We start from the raw sequence: 14,138 nt of genomic DNA on the forward strand, positions 1-14,138 counted from the left end.
ACACACAGGCAAGATTATGATGCTTTTATTTTTAGTTAAACAATTCTTTGATGTTAATCTAATTTCTATTAATTTCTGGTTAAATTAATTGAGAGGATTGGGTTTTATAGATTCTTATTGTTTGAAATTGTTGCTGCACGGAAAGGCCCCGGACCACCAGCTTTTTGCCTTAGAGTTAGGAGGCAGGGACTGTTTAAGCTGCTAATTTCTATTGTGTGGCATTCATGCAACACTCGGCTGCCCAGCCCTTCTTTTAACCACGTTATTTAAACTACAAGGGGGGTAATAACTTCCCTTAGGCAGCGAGATTTTTGTTTGTTTTCAGCCCCTACCCTTTTCAGACGAAAGGACTGAGGGAACACAGGCAAGGCAAACTTCCCATACTCCACCCCTTGGTTGTTAGTGTTGTCCTTTGTTTTTTTAAGACTGGATCTTCGGTACCTCAGGCCTGCCCAAAGCACTCACCTGTAAGCAAGGATGACCTTTAAATTCCAAGGCTTTCTGTTTCTGCCTCTCAGGTGCTGGGGTTATAAGTATGCACCAGGAGCCCTCCATTGCCTTCCCTTTAGAGTCTCCATTTCTGCCTTAAGAATCATACGACAGAAACACACCGACCTACGAGTAAAGTACAAACATTGCTTAAAGCAAATCTTACAGGACACAGATAAAGAATAAGAAATGAAGCTCCCATGAAGAATTGACCTCACATGGCAAGTTGACAGAGGCTAGTAAACTGGGAAGTGTGACTGGGAGAGAAGTTCCTTTGTCCTGACACTCTCCCCCAGCCCAGAGTTTCCCACTGCAGACTCCTGTCTTTCTGGTATATCGTGATACCTTAAGTGTGGCTAATTTAAATTCTGGTCTTAAGGAAGCAGAGTGAAGGTCAGAATACGCATCTTTGTTATATTAATGCCTTTAATTCAAAATAATATCTCTGAATAGCACAACTTAGGGCGACATTCATGACCCAGAAATGCGTCTTGCAAAACCAAACTTTTCCTGGAGGCAGGGTGCCTCTAGCCTCCTCTTTCGGTCCCCCATCCAGCCTCAGGTTGCCCTATCAGAGTGGCACAGCAGGAGGAGGGGGAGCACCCAGAGCTGTTTATTGCATACCCTCCCGTGCACCCCGGTTTGCTTTAAGCGCCACAAACCAGGTCATTTTTCTCCCAGTTGTATTCTTTGGACTAGGAAAGCTCCCAACATCCAGGAAGAACTCTGCTTGAAGTGTAATTCTGTAATGAAACAGGTGGCATTTTTGGCCTGCTCTCAAGAAGCAGGGGCAGACAGATCTCCATGAGGTCTAGCCCAGCTCAATCTACACAGGGGGTTCCAAGCCAACTAGAACTATCTTAGTGTTCTATTGCTGGGAAGAGACACCATGACCACAGCAACTCTTACAAAGGAAAGCATTTAACCGGGGTTGACTTAAAGTTTCAGAGGTTTAGTCCTTATCATCATGGCAGGGAAACATGGCAGCATGCAGGCAGAGATGGTGCCGGAGAAGGAGCTGAGAGTTCTGCAGCAGGATCTGCAGGCAGCAAGAAGAGAGTGTCTGGGCTTGGTATAGGTTTTAAAATCTCAAAGACCACCCCCTATGAAACACTTCCTCCAACAAAGCCACACTTCTAATCTTTTCAAATAGCGCTGCTCCCTGGTAAGTGTTCAAATCTATGAGCCTGCAAGGGCGAGGGCTGTTCTCATTCAAACCGAAACGGCGGTCTTCAAGAAAGAAAGAGTAAGTAAAGCAAGCCTCACATTCCACCTCTGCCTATCCCCTCTCACATCTGTGAAATATAGAAAATGCTGAGTGTAAGAATTCATCTGAAACAAATTTGAGTATAGAAGGGAAATATGTATTTTCAATCTATTGACCTGGGCTGCAGGCAGCCTCAGGAGAGAGCTAACTTTCAAACCTGCCCTCAGGGAGGTCAAAATCTACTCAGAGAAACAGGCTCCCTGTAGGGGAAGGTGTGAGCAAAGTCAGTGTGGTTGGCCTGACCCAAAGGATGCCAACTACAAACATTTTGGTTTAAGAGAGAGGGAGGAATAGCAGGGCTCAACCATCTCTTTGTCACATTCTACAATTGCTTGTGTCTTTTCAAGGTTCTTCTTTTTCACTCTAAAACTGAATTCAGCTACTTGTTTAGGGAAGAACCATTCTAATTAACTTCCTTGGGAGAGAAGATGAACTTTGACATAGCTTTAATTGGCCTTTTTCTTTAAATAGTCAACTATGTAATAATTTAGTATTAATAAATAGTTGCTTCCGTCTTTGTCTCACCTGGGTTACTAGGTTCAGTAGGACCATATTTTTCAAACTCTCTCATTAAGGGTCCACTGCTGAAGCTCTGACTTGGGGTCTGGGAAGCCAGTTTTTCTTAACAAAGATTTCATTTTGGGGAGGGGGAATGGAAAGATGGTACAGCGATTAAGAACACTGACTGCTCACGCAGAGGACCTGAGTTCAGTTCCCAGCTCCCACGTTGGGCAGCTCCCAATCACCTATAACCCCAGCTCCAGGAGATCAAATTCCTTCTTCTGGCCTCTGTGGGCACCAGAACTCACATGTTCTCACCCACACGCAGACACATGCATGTGTATGCATGTACATAACTGGAAAGGAAAATATTTTGGAATAACTTTCTCTTTCCAGTGAAGCTGCAAAGACAGTGTGAAGAGTCCCCGAGTTCCCCTTCTCTAGCCTCCCCTAATGTCAACATCTCGAATAACACAATGCAGTATTGAGACTAACAAGCCGACATCTGTATAATAGAACTAAGCTGCCGGTGTCTCAGACTGCCCCAGATTTCCCAGTAATGACCCTCTCTGTTCCTTCTTCTTAGCGGCCCTTCTTGTGTGGTGTTTTCTGAACTTTTAACAAGATCCACTTCCTCTTGAGGGGCGCATTTGTGCTTTTCTCCCAAGTTAAGCGCTTATCAGCCAGGGACCTAGCGGAGCACATAGGGTGCAAGCTGCAGCATCCTGGAGAAATGGAACAAAATGTTGTTTACAGAGGTGGAGACAGAATTAAAGGAACAGATGGAGGTCGTTAAGGCAGCTGGGAGCTGTCTACTGTGGGAAGAGGTGCAGGAAGCAGAGACAACCCAAGGAGAGCAGAGGTCAGACATGTAGGTAGGAGAACAAGCCACTGACAGATCTCCTGCACCAGCCTCAATTTAGTAAACCTGACGTGACACTGGAAAGCAGGGCCAGGGTGTTTCATCTCCTGGCTGCAGACACAAAAGGAAGGGTGGAGAATGAATACATTTACATTTTGCCTTGGAAGCGTCCTGTTTATCAACCCGTAGCAAGTTCAGCAAATATGCTGGTGGAAGTTTAATAATGCAATGAAAACTGCAAATAAATATCCAGACAGAATGAAGGAGGCGTCTCCTCAGGCAGTCGCGGAATTGACAGCAGGCTTTTACAGGGAAGTAGACAACCTGGAGACGTTTGCATAGAACGGTGGTTTCCGTTTTTTTCTGTTCTGTTACTTAGCTCTGGGTTTCGAAAGAATGATGGTTCCTTCTGAACAACAGCAAGTTCGGTTCTGGAAGAGAAGATACTGAAAATGTAATTTGCTTTTTATTCGAACTGCAAAGTAATGAAGTCGAATGGGCAAGCATTCCTCTCGCTTGGCTGTGGGGACTCACGAGTCTTAGAACCCACATTCCTGGCATTTGGCGGGTGCTGGTGTTTTCTGCTGTGGTGTTTTGTCTTTGGATAGTGGGAATGAGTGGGTGAGATTCCTTTGTTTCATATGAGGAGTAGGAACTTAAAAGGTTGAATCAATCTGTATTTGCATTTTTTGACATTGAATACATTAGATTTTTTTGCCAGAAAGCATGTTCTGTGGAGATTCGTGGCCACCCAACTTCCCACCCCATAATTCCTGCCTCACATATGTGCATCTTGTCCCATGGCTCCTCCAGGAGAGAAGCCCTTCTGCGTTCACCTTGAAAGTGCTTGCACCGGGGCCTTGGCAGGTTGGAAACTCCTTCCCGGGTTTTGAAGGAAGAACTTTCAATGAAAGGACTACTGCAGACCCTAGAAATAAAGGGGTGGTCTGGCCAGAAACCAGCAGGGGTGGGAAGCCATTCTTATTTTGGTTCAAAGGATGAAAGGACAAATAATGAGATCTAGTAAGGGTTGTAACCGCAAGCAAAGATCTCAGGCAGAGGCCACGGGGGTGAGGTTATCCAGACCCTTCAGTATAAGCCGAGTGAGGGAACAGCGGCCACACTCTTCCTCCCACCTGTGGGTGGTTTTTCCACTGACGAAAGCCAAGAGGAGGGAGAGAGCAAGAGTCAGGACTTGTCACTATGTTCCTGAGAAGGGGAGTGTGGATTGAGGAAAGAAATAGGAGACAGAAGGAGAGAGTCAGGAGGGCTTCCAATGAAGACTGTAACAAAAGCCCGTGTTTATTGCCCACAGTCTTTTTATACCCTAATCAAAGGGGGGAGGGCACATGACTTCCATGATACAAGGAACAAGTAGTAATTACCTCCTTACATCTCAAAACACCTGGTGACCAGGCCCAAAGTCAAACAACCTGCTGTCGGGCTTTGGAAGAGCAAGGCTTCCAGTAGCCACACCTTTGGTCAAACATCTTGTTTGTCCTTGAGGGGCAATAATAGGTTTGAACTCTCTGACCTTCAGTCAAGATGGGACTGATCCAAAACTGGGGGCTCTCACAGCAAGGGAGTGTGGATGGTGCCAGTCAGGGGAGATGTCCCGAGGGAGTGTGCAGAAGGCCACCTAACTGGCCCATCATAACAGAACACTTTCCTCAAATGCAATTAACTGGCCCATTGTAACTCAGCCTGGTCCAGATTATCGTAAACTTAGATTTGGAGGAAATATAAACTAGATGCAGTAAACTAATAAGGAAATCTACTCTTTAAAGAGCAATTTATGGTTTTAAAATGAAGTCCTCTTCCCCATCCTGTTGAGGTTATTGGTTCGAAAACGCCCTATGTCTTTGAGTTACATAGCCTCTTAGTATATTGAGAAAGATGTCATCCTTTAGTAATATGGAGGCTGAAGGAGCCTGTAAGGCCTCTGAAGAAGGGGGCCCAGCAGTTGCCCCAGCTGGCATTTTCAGAGTTAAAATGGCCATTGCGGCTTGTGTGCGATTATTGCCCTAATGGGTTGTTTCTATTAGAGCTAATTGTAATTATTAAATAATCATTTCCAGTTGTCCACTGATGATTTGTGCATGAAATAATTTAATGAAAATAGACCCAAAAGTTTCAGCCATGGAAAGACCCATTTCTGGAGAAGAAAATATTTGTGCTCTCTCTTACCCTAGCTACTAGTTCTTTGAAAACGAACACAGAGCGAACTTAATTGCTTCTGGCAACTCTCCGAGAACGTAGTCCCAGGACCTCTGCAGAGCCTGGTGTGAGCCCGGAGAAGCAGGAAGGGCTAGGAGTGCCGTCCTAGGAGAGGGACCTGAAGGTTTCTTGTTTAGCCATGTGTTCAGTGAGCGACACCTGGCAGCACAGTTCCAGGAAAAGGAGTTCATACTGGGTTTTTCTCTTCCTGGCAGATGATCTCTGAGAAAACTTAACATCAGTGTTCCCAAGGTGCTGATGCGTCTGTCGCGGGCCTCCACTTACTGTGTTTGTTCTAAATTCTTCCCATAGTAGTGATGGATTCTCAGGCAAAGCTACTTTTAATGTTCCTGAAAGCAAAAAGGGTGTTTGCTGAAATAGTAGCTATTTATGCTGTATGTTCACATAGACTCTTATCAGGTCAATCTTGGCTTTTGTTGTTCCTTAGCCAGAAAGGGTCCTGACCTGTCTTTGTCTCCAGCCGCGTTGCCTACAGGAAAATACTGAGTAAAAATGTTAAAATACGGCCATCAGCTCATGAGCGATTCACTCTAGTGGTCAGCCAGCCCAAGCAGGGATCAAAGGCCTCTGACTCTCATGGTTTACATGAATTTAATTGAAATTCTAAACAAAACTAAAAATAAATTTGTCTAGCATGCTTTACCAATGGACTGTTGCTGCTTGCCAAAGAACTAAATCAGTGGCTCACGGTTAACCTACTCTAAGCAAATGCTGTGACCTTTGCTGTTGCCTTGATTTGACCTGTGTGAGATAACAAAGCAGCACCGGTGGCCGGCGCCACACCATGCTAGCTGCCTGTGACCCAAGTTAAGAGTCAGAACCCCACGACTTTGGGCATTGGCTCCAATGTATAGAAGGCCTCTGACCTTCCACAGTTGATTTCAACGTGGTTTCTGAAAGAGGATTGGTAAAACTCAGAGAAGTTGGGGTTCTTCCCAAAGATCTGAAAAGCACAGCAGCCAGCCACTGGCTTTTACCGCGACCTCAGTCCAAAATGGCGATCCTGCTTGCAGCAATCTCAGAATGAGACTGAGAGTCATCTTTTCCCATTTTCTATTCCTCTCTAGTGCTGCGATTAAAGGCGTCATGCACCGCCTGGTTTCTACGGCAACCGGTGTGGTCACTGGGATTAAAGGTGTCACCACTGCCTGGTGTAAGGCTCATCAGTGGGGCTGCTTTGTTTATTAAAACAGGTGAAATGCAGGTTCCTATGTCAGTGAGTAGCAATTGTGCATGGCTCTGCTTCTGGCCTTTCGCGCTCCCTCAAACGTCAGTTGCTCACCGTGCTTGTCCTTCTAGTTCTTCAGAGGATACTCATTCCCTTTCCCACGGTTAGCTCTGTAACCAGAGCCCTCCCCCCGCCTGAGCTCTAGAGCTAACTTCTAGGCAGCTTGTCTGCTCAGTGTTCTCTTGTGCCTGCTACTGTAGCAAGCTGCGTGGAGTCACACCTGATGGAGATGTATAATCAACTCCTGAGATGGCTAAGGCTTGACCTATGCTATGATCAAGCAATGATTATCAGCTGCCTGCATATGCGTGGGCCTATGGGCAGTGCCCACCTGGCAATCCGGGATTGGCAGCCCATGCCTACTTAAGGGCTGGGAGAGGTTTTGCCTGGAGAGAGGAGAGAGGGAGAGAAGAGAGAGAAAATTGTAAAAGGTCTGGAATAAACTGCAGTGAGAAGAGCTCCGGTGTGTCGCGCGTCATCCTTGCGGGTCGAGGGTGGCCGTTACATGCTACCAACAGGCTTCCTGGACCATTACATATATCCGGTCTCTTGTTAAAAGCTCTCCTCCAGTCTACAGTGGGCAGAACAAAATCCTCTGTCTGTAGTCACCGTAAGTTCCCTTTTTGCAAATGCTGTGGGCAAGACTCAGTGCAAGATGCTTTAGGAAGGACAAACAGGCCACCTTGCTGGTCTTACACTGTGTCCTTGATTAGCTTGGGTTTCCTGCATGGCAGACAGGGCATTGTTAGCTGTAAATGTGTAGGGCCAGTCAGGTCTCCAACCACATTCTTTATTAGATATTTCTAGTTTGTATCATTCTATAAGGTGTACAAGCTTGGAGACCCATGGAGTCCTCCCCAGGTTTCTGATGGGGCCTCTGATATTTCAAAAAACTAGCCGCCTAATACCCAGCACTGTATCAAACTCTTGGCATTTACAGCATGTTAAGGCCACCAAGAAGGACAACAGGGAACACACCACCATAGACCAAGCTGGTTTTATTTTTGCACTGCAGCAAGAGAGGACACATGTCCCGGAATGCTGTGGAGTCAGGAAGACATGGGCGGTGTTGAGACTGCAGACTGGTCAGAATCCTCGAGCGAGGAAGTTTCTGGGACAGTCAGGGGTCTCATCTTTTGAATGTGGACCTGTGCAGAGCTGTGGTTGGGTTTTATTGCCTCCTGCTGAGAGCCAGCCGGGTGAATGGACTGCTGTTATGTGTCTGGACTCAGTTCGTCTTGCACATCGAGGTCTGTGTTGTGAGTCATGGTTTCACAAGCTGCGGCTTTTACTTAAGTCCCAGGTCCCCTTCCACATGCTGGTTATAAGTTGAATTTGCTTTACTATAAAAGTAGAAGAAATAACGGCGCAGTCTCTCTCGGGAATTCCCAGTTGAGGCTATCATAATTGGCATGTGATGTAATAGAGTTAAGAAAAAAAGTTTTTCCCTTGTTCTTATTTTTTTAGCATGCCATTTTTGTTGTTTTTCTTGCATTATTTTTTTGAAGACAGGGTCATAGTTAGCTCAGGCTGGCTTTGAGTTTGCTGTGTAGCTGAGGCTGGCCTTGGACTCTTGATTCCGTCTGCTTCTACCTCCCAAGGACTGGGATTACAGGTGTGTGCCACCACATCTGACTGAGCATATTACTTTGTTGAAATTCTATGTTACATAAGGTTTATTTACATACATTATACACTAAGCAAATTACATACTTTTTTTATTTAATTCCAACAATATGAAGTAGGTGATATTTTTCTTACTCTTATTTTAAAGTAAAGAAACTGAGATGCAAATCGGTTGACAAAGCATTCCTGGCCACCCTGCCAAGATACAAGGGCCTTGGACTTTATCAGACAAGCATTTACATAGGCGCTCTCCCAGTGCTTTTCCTAATCTGAAAAATAAAGCTTGGAAGTAGTTGTGACCATAGAGGGAACTGAGACCTGGGAATGTGAGGTAGCTCCCCTGGGGTTACGTGACAGAGGAGGATCTGGCATCAGGCACTGAGGCCTCTGAGCAGCTTCCCTGCTTCCCTTTAGCCCTGTGCTGTGGAGTCTAGACTCCCACATCTGTGTTCACCACCACTGAACAGCCTCAGGCTGGAAAAGATTCATGGACGTGTTAGCTGGGCTTGGCAGATAAATGGGATTATTTCTGCATGGATCATGGAAACCAGGCTCTGACATTCCACTGGGAGCAGGGGGCCTCGAGTAGCCCTGGGAACCAGAGCAGAGCAGTCAAGAAACAATACAGTTCTGAAATACAGAAGATGGAGAAACAGTAGGTGGTGACCCATGGAGCTGGAGACAGGAATGAAAACCAGACTGGGGACTTCATTCTTCATGTGTGACCAAAAGGATGCCCTTCTCAATACCACACTTGGCTCCAAATGAGCATGCAGGAGGGGCTGGCAAGGATATTCATGCTGAAGGCAATTCCAGAGATGTTTTGAGCATGCGTGAGACAAAGGACGCTTCAGGGAAGAAGTGTTGTTCCTGAGACAGTCCTGAAGAAATGGCTTTAAAGAGCCCAGCGCCCATGTTAATGTGTAAGCCCTTGCCACTACTTTCAATCAGTCCTGAGTCTGTAAGAACCTCCTTTGTGCCTGGAGTGCTGGGGGGGGGGGGGGTGATCTGCGTTTAGTGTTCACATCAATCTTATAAGGTAGATGCTATTCATGCCCTAATTATATAATTGAGAAAACACGCTCAGAGGACTCAGGGGTTTGAGGAATTGACCCGACGGTGAGTGGTGGAGCCAAGGCTTCCATCCGTTCTGATTCTCCCATTCGTACTGTTGTATTGCCTCAAGAAGTTTGTTTAGGAGATGCAAAATACCTCAAACTTCACAGCCTTCTTAGGTCCCGAGGAGGCTGGGGTGGCAGCGGGACTAAGAACTGAAGGTTTCAGAGCTGGTTTATTCCTTCCCAGGTCTGGGCCGGAGTTATCTTTCTCTGCTTGCTTCCCTCCAGGGAGCTTCCTGGCTTAAAACAGTCATTTCAGCAAGGAATATCACTTCTAAGTAATGCTCCCGAGGCTGCAGACTGAGGTCCTGGTCCCTGCTGGTTGACTGCGCTCTTCCTGGGGACACTGGTTCATTGTCCAATTAGCAGTTACCTTGTTGCTGTCCTTCCTGTTGCTAACGGTAGCTCCCTTATTTAACTAACAGCAGGTGATGTGCCCTTGGAAGTGCAGGCACACAAAGGCCTTTGCTAATTGGGAGCTAGTGATAGCTTGGCTAATTTAGGGATGTGGCATTCCCAATCCTTGCTGCAGCAAAGGAAAGGTTGGGATAAGGCTCATGGATCGTGTATTCTTGAAAGAAGAGACTGTTTGTTGTAAAGTTTTTATCCTCCGTAGAATGCACTTAAAAGGTCTCTTACTTTATTGTTCTAAAATGAATTTTCCCGCTGCCCCTGTTGTCAACCACAGGTAGAGCGGCTAGCAAGAGCCTGGGCCAAAGAGTGAAGTCACCTTGGAGCGTCCTTGGTAAGTTACACTTTCTGCATCTAACTGTAATTATTTCTCTCTCTGTGTGTGTGTGTGCGCGTGCATGCATGTGCACGCACATGCAAGTATGAGACTGGAGAACAGGTCAATTTCGGGTGTTGTTCCTCAGGAGTCATCAACCTTGTGCTTTTTGGGGCACAGTCTCTAGTAGGAATCTGGGATCCCCAGTTAGGTTGTGTTGACTTGCCAGCCCACCCCAGGGGTTCTCCTGTCCCTCCCCCCTCCCGCCCCCAGCACTGGGATTACAAACGTGAACCACACTCAGCTTTTACACACATGGGGACTGAACTCGGGTTCCCGTGTTGGCATCCAGGCGTTTTACCAACACAGCTCTCTCCCCAGCCTCAGTTCTTCCAGTCTCTCATGGTGGTGGTCAGAAGATGTGACCTCATGGGGCATCTCAGTGATTAGACTAGAAAATCTTTGGAAATCCCTTGGCAGACACACCCCTCAGTACGTAGTGAGAACTCGCCACACGATTTTGCACTAAATACCAAGGAAATGGCTGTTGTATGGTAGGCTTGGGTATGGGCTGTGTGCTGCCTAACTCCCAAGATGGGCGTGGTAGAGATGCCACCCTGGGCTCACGCCTTCCCCCAAACTGCCCGAGTGTCTTCTGGGTATCAGTTCTTTTTACCCTCACTCCCATCCACTTTTACCCTTGCTGATGACCTAGACACAGATGTTATATCCATGCTCCAGTTTATCTGGCTGTTCAGCTTGGTGTGTGAGCCATTCATGCTGTTATGGCATGGTTCAGTCCAGGTGACCTCTTTTCCGTCTGCCACAAAAGCCAGGGACGGTCTCAATGGTCTTGTTTTGTTTCGGTTGTTGATATATCATATATTGGTTGCCTTTATGTATTTTAGTGTTTCCTAGGCTACTTTTACATTTTCAGCATTGGTGAATAATACATATAATTTTAGCTTTAAAGATTACGTTCATTTTGTGTGCCCTTGCATTCGGGCGTGTGTGTTTACATATGTGCTGTGTATATTCTGGGGATTGCACTTAATTTATCAGGCTTGGTGTCAAGTGTCTTTATCTAAAAAACGATCTCGACAGCTCCAAATTCTAGCTTTCCAATAATTTTGATAATGGAAATTCATGGTTTCACTTGACCTTGAAAAACGGTTACACTTCTGCTTAAGAGAACTTAACTGTATATGATCAGGGCAAGAAGAGAAAAGGGAAGACGTGGAAAGGCAGGAAGGGGTGTTAAGAACGAGCCCCATGGTCATTGGGGTAGAACTGGCAATCGTGTCTGCCTGTCCATCTGGCTCCAGCGAAGGACGGTCCCTGGCCACACCCACTGCTCAGCTGGCTCAGTTCTTAGTGGTTTTCCTTATGTGGGCATATTGCCCTGTGGGGCTTTAATAAGTACTTTATATGTCATGAGACTCAGAAGCCTGCTCCTTTAGCAAGTTCTCATCCCAAGAAATTGGGATCTAGTCCAGCACCTGAACGGAAACTCAGAGCAGTGCTGAAACCGCTGATCAGCGGTGCAGAAGTCCCTGTGAGACATGTTGTTCGTGAGTCTTTAGTCAGACTGACCTTTTCAAGAGACCTCCTCTGTGTTGGATGGTGTGAAATGGTCCCGGGCTTCCCAGAGCTCCTGCCTCAGCCAGACAGAACCTGTGCAAATCCCTGCAGGTGCGTTCCCTCCTCCTGTTTGCCCGCTGTCTTTTCCACCCAGGCCCTCTGCACATGCTGTGGTACTGAACTCCATGGCCATGCTCCTTAAGGTCCTGTCTTGCTTACTCCTCTCTGTTGGCGCCAGAAACTTGTGCCTCTCTGGGCTCTTGACCCTCCCAGACTTCCTGGGCTCCCCTGAGAAGGGAACTCAGACGAACGTATGTGGCACAGATAGCTGAAGTCCTACAGATTCCAGAATTAGCTCTTATTTCCCCGAAACTTTATTCAGAGAATTTCAAGGCCAGTGTTTTTGTATCAGCGGGCTTGTCTTTGGGATAGGTTAAGGCTGGCTTTTCTTCACAAGTCCAGTACTATGTGACATAAAAGGGCTCATAGTTGTGAGTAGGTTGGGAACGTCTCTGTGAGAGGTGGAGGGTGCACCGTGATGTGATGTCTGTCACAGGGCAGTCAACACACAGCCTCGCCAGCTTGCTGTATTAGGCGAGGTCAGGGTTCAGGAGACCTTGAGGAGATAGATATTTTACATAGAAATAGGATGCTAGCCATTCCATGCCCTTCAAAGATGACTCATCTTGCCCTTGCCATTCTCAAAAAAATCATCAAGCATGTCTTCCTTTCTGCCTAAGCTCCAAATCAAGTTATTTTCTCCCACTGCCATCCAAGGAGCTGAATCAAAGCCAAGCTAGATGGCAGGAAGAAACTCTTGTCATTAAGAGAGAAAGAGAATCAAAAAGCCAAGAATAGCATTTGTGTGGGGTGGGCAGCCATGGGATGCTGGTGTAACTGCTGTCAGTCACGTTTGTCACCATCTGATGAGATGGTTCTGTCGGCTCTGCTAGGACATGTTGTCTACCCCAGTGCCATGGTGTCTAAGAGAGTATGGGTTAGAAACAAGAATATTGACGATTGGGGAGGTTGCTCAGTTAATAAAGAGTTTTTCATGAAAGCGTGATGTCCTAAGTTCGATCCCCAGAACCTGCTTAAAAAGCCAGAGATGGCTGTGGCTTCCATTGCCACTAAGGTCATGGATGCCCCCGGGTCTGGACTGCTACCTGAGACCATGTTGTTGTCTGAGGCCCATTCTACCTCCAGGGCTGAGCTGCTGCCAAGGACCATGTCTGGGTCTGTGTTCCTACTGTAACTAGTGTCTGTGTTACCACAGTGGTTCATGGGAATCATGTATGTCAAGGTCTAAGGGCCGTGCTGAGTAGGCCCCACTCCTCACTGGCCCTGGGATAGCTGGCCCTGCTCCTCACTGGACATCACAGCAGAAGAGTTGGCCGCACCCCTATGGGAGAAGGTGCTCCCCATGCAAATGCACATGCGCACACTCACACACTCTCTTACGTACACACACATGCACACAATATACACATATATTCACACACATGATGGCACACATGCATATACACACATGCACACACTGACAAATAGACACACTTGCGCATGCACACACACCCATGTACACACATGTACATGCATTCACACACATGCACACACATGTATACACACATATAAAATATATATGAAGAGAATCTCAGCAGGGCCTAAATCTCCATTTGCTTCCCACCTCTTCTCTTTGAAGCTGACCTAGAAAGCCGCCCCCTCCCTGGGTCAGCTGTACTCTCTTTGTTTGCCAGAATTTTCTCAAAGCCTCTGGCAGGAACAAACTATTCTGTGCACTTTGTAAGTGGAGGCTGTGACGTGATTGGTACCCACGACAGGGTCTGGCCGATGATCGGTGCGCCCTTGCCGAGTGAACGAGTGACAAGTGAAAGGATTTAAGATTCTCTGCTTCTCTCTTTTTCTTGCAAGTTCCTTCCATTCAAAGTCAGGACTAGCTGTGCAGGGCTCAGGGGCTCAACAAAGGCCCTCAACAAATCTTTGTGCCTGGTCTGCCTCCTGCTGTTCCAGGTGTGCCTGGCTGGCATTTAAAGGAATGTGTTGTGAAAGCTTTTGTTAGCCCTCTCAATCTGATTGAGAGTATGGGACTTTACAAAGCCTCAAAACCAGAGGAATAGCTTTTCTAATTCTTCCTGGGCTAGAACTGGGGGAACAAAAGGATCCAGGCCACATCTTTCTAACCTGGGTGGGCAACTCTGGGTTCACGAGGGTGAGATGAACACAGTCATTTACTCTGAGGAAGAGGAAGGGTTTGGGGAACAAGGAGAAGAACGCAACTTAACCAGAAAAGCATCCACAATGAGGCTATCATCCAGGGTTTCTTTAAGTGATGTCTTTATCAATTCGCTGAGAATTTCATACAAGGTACTTTGATCTAAGTCAGCCCCCATTGACCTTCTCTCCCCAACTCCTTCTCTCCCTAACCCCACCACCCTACCTCCCCCACAACTTCATGTCCTTTTCTTGTTTAAACAAATAACCCC

The 14,138-nt window shown here is 46.7% G+C and overlaps 1 protein-coding gene across 3 annotated transcripts in view; it reads left to right on the forward strand.

The window, feature by feature from the left end:
* Ncald (neurocalcin delta) overlaps window positions 1-14,138 on the forward strand; it is a 345,789-nt gene that overhangs the window by 103,726 nt on the left and 227,925 nt on the right. For all 3 annotated transcript variants that reach the window (XM_041637607.1, XM_041637606.1, XM_041637608.1), the window contains exon 2: window positions 10,018-10,074. The gene's annotated coding sequence lies outside the window, so the exon portion shown is untranslated. The remainder of the gene's footprint in view (window positions 1-10,017; window positions 10,075-14,138) is intronic.

This window comes from Microtus oregoni, unplaced genomic scaffold, assembly GCF_018167655.1.
Source record: "Microtus oregoni isolate MIOR12 unplaced genomic scaffold, Mior012 000053F_ref0000044, whole genome shotgun sequence".
Classification (NCBI taxonomy): Eukaryota; Metazoa; Chordata; class Mammalia; order Rodentia; family Cricetidae; genus Microtus; species Microtus oregoni.